Source organism: Anolis sagrei, chromosome 2 (genome assembly GCF_037176765.1).
Source record: "Anolis sagrei isolate rAnoSag1 chromosome 2, rAnoSag1.mat, whole genome shotgun sequence".
NCBI classification, from domain to species: Eukaryota; Metazoa; Chordata; class Lepidosauria; order Squamata; family Dactyloidae; genus Anolis; species Anolis sagrei.
The window spans coordinates 36,043,923-36,051,738 of NC_090022.1; positions in this window are offsets into that span (position 1 = coordinate 36,043,923).

The following is a 7,816-nucleotide window of genomic DNA, read 5'->3' on the forward strand; positions in this document are numbered from 1 at the left end:
GCGCAGCATGAAAATCCGATTTAGGACAAGATTACAGCAGCATAATCTCATTAACAATGACAGGCTCCACTGGCCCTTTCCCCTCCTCTCGAGCCATCACTTTTCTGGCCTCCTTGGGAGCTGTAGAAAAATCAGGGCTGTGATGAATGGTGAACCACAGAAGTTCAGCTCTGATATAACCATCTGCAGCCCCGAGATGGATTTGGCAACAGTTCATGTTGGCTTGTGCAAGTGGAAATGCTTCAGCAGAATGAGCCTAAAAGGGGTGCCGGTCTGACGCTCCTATTCCTGAGCCATGGATGTAGGAAAGGAATGAGAAAATAGTTAAAGATCCTTGCAATACTGCAATTATTTGTACATTGGTGACATTTATTTCCTGCCATTTCTCCAATCAGCTGAAAGCAGTACTAACGATTCTCTTGCTCTCCTTTTTATTCACACAACGATCTTGCAATATATATCAGATTAAACGAGAGCACCTGGGAGGTTTATTTATTGAATGCAGTTTGATACCACTTTAACTGATATGTCTTTATGCTGTGGAATCATGGGAGCTGTAGTTTGGTGCACTCTTTGTAAAGCTACAACTCCCATGATTCCATAGCATTGAGCCATAGCAGTTAATGCAAGCATGGGCAAACTTTCTAACTTAGAGGCCGCATGGTGGGTTAGAGCAGGGTGGCGGGCTGGGAGGAAGGGGGTTCTTCCCAAGTGCCCTTCCTGCTCTTTCCTCCCCTTCTTCTTCTCTTTTGGAAGCAGAAAGTGAAGGAAAGACAGGAAACATTTGTTTCCCAAAAGGGTTGGTCTTGGTCAGGATGAGATGGTGGACGGGAGAGAAAAAGGGTATCCATTAGACCCCGTATTGCCTACTCCTGATATATAATCCCAGAATCCTAGAATTGGAAGAAACCCCTAAGGGCCATCCAGTCCAACCCCCTGCCATGCAGGGAGGTGGAATCAAAGCATTCTCAATGGACAGCCTCTGCAGAAAAGCCTCCAGAGAAGGAGACTCCACCATACTCCCAGGCAGCCTATGCTACTCTCCAAGAAGTTCTTCCTAATCTTTTCAATCTCTTTCTCTGCCATTTGAAACCATTGTGCCCTGGTCTCTAAAGCAACAAAAAATATATTCAGTTTTCCACCTCCTCTTCAATGGGAAACCCTTTACATTTTTGAAATATGGTTCTCATGTTCTCTCTCTAAAACAACAACAACACTTTACTTATAACCTGCCCTATCTCACAGAGGGGACTCTACCTTCTTTTCTCCCAGCTAAACATCATCCAGGAGGAAAGGAAGAAGGAAAAAGACAATGTTTTTAGGCATCGAATGTTTGCCTTTGTGTGTATATATGCTGGAATCCCCTCTGAATCCCCTTGGGGAGATAGGGCAGGATACAAGTAAACTATGATTATTATTATAAGAAAGGAAGAGAGGGATGGAAGAAAGGAAGGGTGGAAGGGAATGGAGAGAGGAAGGGAGGAAAGAGAGAAGGAAGGAAAGAAAATGGAAGGAAGGAAGGAGAAAGAGGGAGAGAGTGAAGGAAGAACAAAAGGGTGGAAGGGAGGGAAGGAGGGAGGGAGAAAGAGGGAGGTAAGGAAAGGAGGGAGGGAAGGAGGAAGGAAAGAGAGAAGGAAAGAAGGATAGGATGGTGTGGGAGAGGAGGGCCTGAGAAAAGAGCCCAAGGGGCCACATCTGCCCCCCGGGCCTGGGTTTACCCATACCTGAGTCAATGTAATGTCAAACTACATTCATTCTTCAGTGCAAATGTACCCTGGATTAAAGTTTAGGAAGTTTCATGGTTCAAGAGGAGACTTGAACTGGTCTCCCTTACTTCAGTTTGGCATGCTGATCTCTGGTTTCTGAGATGGACAGAGATAGCAAAAATGAAGTGTGCTTGTTCCAAAGCTCCCGGATCTATGCTCATTTTGGTTTTCCTGGTAGACTGGAGTCATAGGATCATATTTAAGCAAAACACTCAGGTCATGACTGATATTCCAGATGTGTGCAGAGCATAGCAGCTCAATCTAGCTCTATGGCTTTCCCACAGGCGCCATATTGCCATTGCTAGGATTGCCAAATGACCATGAAGAGAGAGGAAAAAGGTGACATGTCAGTGGGAATTGCCTCCTCCCCTACATGCAATTTGCTTTGTAAGGAGCATGGGGCAGCCCCATTTCTTGCAGGGATGGAAAGCAGTCCGCTTATTTGTATCAGCTTCTCTGCCACTGGACACATACATCAGTTGTATAGAGTGTGGTAATGATAGAGAGTGAGGGATGGTTTTGGACAGGCTACAGGAAGCTACAGCATAGACTCTTATGCCCTGTCTGAAACAGAAGAAGTAGAAATATATACATCAATATGATTGATATGTTCCAATGAGCCATTTTGATCCATTATGTTAGGCGTGCTTACAGAGATCACCATCAATGAATTAATATTAAATATGTCGATATACTTTTTTTGGTGAGGTGCAGAAAAATATCTTTCAACAAAACTTAGTGTAATTTGAAATATTAGTGTGTGAGATGGTAATGCTATTATTTGCTATGTTATTCACTCTCTTGCTTAGCAAAGTTTTTTCACTCCTTGCAGTGGCAACCAAAAATGTGATGGGCAGCAAAGAATGAAACAGAAAGAGGAAAAGAAACAGAAGGAAAAAGAGACCAGCATCAAATGGCCTTGAAATGCTGAGGTACATACAAGAAAGGAAGATATGCCCATGCAGAAGATGGGAAGGGGAAAGAATGGATGTACAGTAGATAAGAAAAGGCAAGCGAAAAGGGAGTGAAGGAAGATAGGTAAGCAGAGAGAGAGACAGCAGCGCAGGCTTGCCAAGTCAGGATTATCCCAGGCCTTGAGGTTCCAGGCCAAAACATAAGGCCTAGGGATAATCCATTGCGATATCACTGGAGTTTGCTCCTGTTTATGCCATCACGCATTAAGCGTCAACAACAGAGAATGCCATTCAAATAAGAAACATTAAGTCTATGAAATGAGGAAAACAGATATACAGTCAGCACTCCACATTTGCAGGTTTAACTTTAGCAAAATTGATCATGCGTGAATTTGACTAACATGTTATCTGTAGCAATCTCTAGATCAGACACAGGGAAACTTCAGCCCTCCAGGTAATTTGGACTTCAATTTTCACAATTCCTAATAGTGGGAGTTGAAGTTCAAAACACCTGGAGGGCTGAAGTTTGCCCATATTGCTCTAGATCCTCTGAGGTGACTCCATGGTCAACTTCCACCTGATGTTACGCATAGTGTCATCCTGGAGAACATAAGATTCCCTTAAGGTTTTTTTTGTGTCAGAAGCAACTTGTGAAACCGCAAGTCGTTTCTGGTGTGAGAGAAATGGCCATCTGCAAGGATGTTGCCCAGGAGACACCCTTATGTTTTGATGTTTTACCATCCCTGTGGGGGGCTTATCTGATGTCCCCACATGTGGAGCTGCAGCTGACAGAGGGAGCTCATCCATGCTCTCCCTGGATCTGAACCTCTAACCTGTCGGTCTTCAGTCCTGTCAGCACAAAGGTTTAACCCATTGTACCACCGAGGGCTCCTATTCTCTTTGGTTAAAAAAGTGGATTTTTCATTTGCAGTTTTCCCACTTTTATGGGGGTCCTGCATGCCTAACTGATGTGGACATGGAGAGCCTTCTGTACATATACAGGTTCTGATTTTCTGCCTCTTCATCCTAAAGACTAAAGAGGAAAGGGCCAGATCTTGGGACCCCTGGAGCAGAGAGAGGGAACTGCACACGTTAGAGAAATGTTAGAGACATGCACATGTTAGAGACACATCAAGGAAGGGGGAGGTCACCAAAGAAGGGAGAAGAATGGAGAGAGGAAAGCAGTAGACAAGAACAACAGCAAGGAGATATATGGACAACAGAAGAATCAGCTGGGATGAAAGGGAATCAGAATGAAACCTGCCTGTAGGGAATACAGTTGGAGAGAATATTTTTATCTGCGGGGAGAACAACTCGCAGTCTTGTTTTGCTAACTTTTAGCAGATGTATATCATAGAATCACCTGGAAGGCTTAGAAAATTCTTAGAGATGATATATTTGGTTAGATGTAGGTACTGCTTAAATGTGTACTTAGGTGCCAGGTCTCTGACATTGAAGATGTGCGTGTATGTGATGCCCCCCCCCCCCCAGTGGTTCAAGTGTGGTCTCTAATTTGCATTTGTGATTTATCCAGGCTCTTGATGAATGAATACCCATAGGATAGGATACCCATAAGATAGGAGTCCCCGGTGGCCCAATGGGTTAAACCCTTGTGCTAGCAGGACTGCTGACTAAAGAGTCAGCAGTTGAAATCTGGACAACGAGGTGAACGCCCATCTGTCAGCTCCAGCTTCTCATGCAGGGACATGAGAGACGCCTTCCACAGGATGGTAAAACACCTGGGCATTCCCTGGGCAAAGTCCTTGCAGACGGCCAATTATCTCACACCAGAAGCGACTTGCAGTTTCTCAAGTCTCTCCTGATATGGGGGAAAAAATCCCATAGGATCTGGTTACCTTGGTTGATAAGCAAACACCCCCATACATGCCTCCATAAGCCTGTCAGATAACTGGTGCAGCAACTTCCACGAGTATTTCCAAAATGCTTGTTTACTTTGAAATCTTTGTTGCACAATGAAGTGTGACAAGCCCCTTACAGCAGATTTCAGAGTCAGAGCAATGCTGAACACATGCTATTTTGTGGACATAGATTTTTAAAAGTTGGCTGAAGCCCCTTCAAAAACTTCCAGTTAGGATTTTGTTGTGTCAGGAGCAACTTGAGAAAGCTGCAAGTCACTTAACGTGAGACAAATGGCTTGAACATTTTGATCCAAAAAAGACCTTTCTAAGAGACATATTGCAATGTCCAAGGTGAAGTCCGATTCCCACAGTTTCAGAAAGAGTGCCTGAATTTTAAACATTCCCTAGCAAAATTGGGAAAGCATCAGAGTTATAATCTTCATATTGATTTGCTGATACAGATTTTTTAAAAAAATGTTAACCCAGAATCTTAAAAATTAACTAAGCACACTAGTGCCACCTAGTGGACGAAAGGAGGTTTCTTGATCTATGAGACAAAAAAAATGATTTGATGCTCATTTGAGTGAAACTAAGACCAGTAAAAAAAAAGGGGGGGGGGCACATTTGAATATATTTTGCTAGAAATAAGCAATGCTGCAGATTAAAAATGCATGGGAAGTTTATTACATCTGCCACAGTTGGTACAAAAGTGACTTCCATATTTCTGGAGGTTTTCTGTGTTTTTATTAGAAGAGGGATCTCTTAAAAGCAACCAAAAACTACTGATAAGTTTATTAAATATTTATTAGCTGCTATTCAGTCTCTGCTCTCTATAATAAAAATAGAAATATAATTGAAATGCAACATAAAGACCTGTATAGGCTTTTTTTTTTTAATATAGAAAGGATTGTGATCTACCAAAAGAATGACATAGAATCATTGACTCAAAGAGTTGGAAGAGACCATATGGGTCATCTATTCCAATCCCCTGCCATGCAGGAAAAGCACAATCAAAGTATCCCTGACAGATGGCCAACCAGCCTTTGTTTAAAATGAGATGTACTATTTACACCAATGTGGTGCTACAAGAAAAAGGCCCTGCAAATGGTGTCATGAGATAAAGCCATGATTTATGATGCCAGTTGCAATGGGCAGGCAACATAAGGCTGGAGAAAGTATTCTTTTAACTACTCAGTTCTAAGTTACTTAAGTTTCTATAGAGTGAACTTTTGACTGTTCTTAAAAAGTGTTGTTTTCCTCTGATCACAGAGAATTAGAAAAAAAAATCATAGGACCATACAATAGAAAGGGGCACTATTTTAACTTTCTTTTATTAATGTAAGCCTTTTAAAACTTCTGTTCCTATCTTCCAGTGTAATAGCTACCTTCTCACTTTTGCATCATATTTATTTACTACATTTATTTACCGCCCCTCTCAGCCCAAGGGCGACTCGGAGTTGTTAACAATAGGCAACCATTTGATGCTGGTGCAGTTACAACAAAATTAAAACTAAAACAATCATAAATACTTTAAAATACTAACAGCAATGTAAAACATAAAAATTGTACACAGCATTTAAAAACATTGTCAAAGCGTCTCCATCTCAAATCATTGTCCGGTTGCATTGTCAGTGGTCCATAATATCATATATCTATGCCATATCTGGGAAGGTCTGTTCGAAAAGCCAAGTTTTCACCATTCTTTGAAAGGACAGGAGGGAGGGGCCGATCTTATCTCTCTAGGCAGGGCGTTCCACATCTGTGAGGAAGGTGGGACTGAGAGCAGGGCCTTCCTAGAAGATCTTAATGTTCTGGATGGTTTGTAAGGGTCTTGGTCAGGATGAGATGGTGGATGGGAGATACATTGCAAATTTGATATTTATTTATCGTATCAGAAGCAAATTGAGAATACAGTTCTGATGTGCACACATACACATATATCCCCTTTATCCCATCATCTAAATCAGGCTTCTAAAACTTCTCCACTTTAACCCCTTTTGGTCCAAGAAATACATATTTACAAGACCCCAGAGATATAGGTATGCAAAATACATATAAATATAAAATGACAAACCAACATTGCAAGGCTTGCCAAAGAGGCTGATTTTCTGGGTTGCTGTGAGTTTTCCAACTGTATGGCCATGTTCCAGAAGCATTCTTATCTGACATTTTGCTTACAACTATGGCAGGCATCCTCAGAGCTTGTGAGGTTTGTTGGAAATAGGCAAGTGAGGTTTATATATCTGGAATGTCCAGGGTGGGAGAACGAACTCTTGTCTGCTCGAGGCAGGTGTGAATGTTGCAACTGGACACTTTGCTTAGCAGGGAAATTCCTGACATAAAACAATCAGAGCAACACTTCGCAACAAAAGATTCCTCATGCAGGAATCAGCCAAGCTATGAAGCTGCAAGGCTATTAAATGCTAATCAAGGTGGCCAATTGCAACATTCACACTTGTCTCAAGCAGACAAGAGCTCTTTCTCTCACCCTGGACGTTCCACAGATATATTTTAGGATTTAGGATTTCAGGAGTAAGCAATACGGGGTCTAATGTATCTCCCATCCACCATCTCATCCTGACCAAGACCAACCCTTTCGGAATCCAAATGTTTCCCATCTTTCCTTCACTTTCTGCCTCCAAAAGAGAAGAAGAAGGGGAGGAAAGAGCAGGAAAGGGACTTGGGGAGAACTCCCTCCCTCCTGGCCTGCCCACCCCACTCCAGCCTGCCATGCGGCCCCCAAGTTAGAAAGTTTGCCCATTCCTGCTGTATGACCTTAATTTAGTAGACAAAAGCATCTTTACCTCTAATGCGTTTGCTGAATTCCTTCCCTAGATTCTGTGCCTCTTGGAATTAAGACTATCACCAACCTTTTGGTGGTGATTATTAATTTAACCATGTCTGAATCTTGAGCTGCATGTTGCTTCTGGTCTGTCAGCATTCAATTGCATACAATAACACTGGTGGAAATGCAAGTCATGTTTGATTCAACAGGGTACATTTGAGTGTGCTTTGAAATATTGTCATTTCCTGCAGATATGTGTTGCTACATTTGGAAGCACAGTGATATGATCCAGGGTTTTCAGTTGGCAGTTTTATTGCAGCTCCCCCAGTAGTTTCTTCAGAGTCACTGGCAGATGAAAAGCAATGACAATGGGGTTATTAATAGCTTTAATAAGACGTGAGGAATTAGCTAGGAAGAGGTAGCTTTCTTTTATTGCCATTTGATATTTGGGAGATGACAGATGGCAATCAACCACAAAGGCATATAACTGTT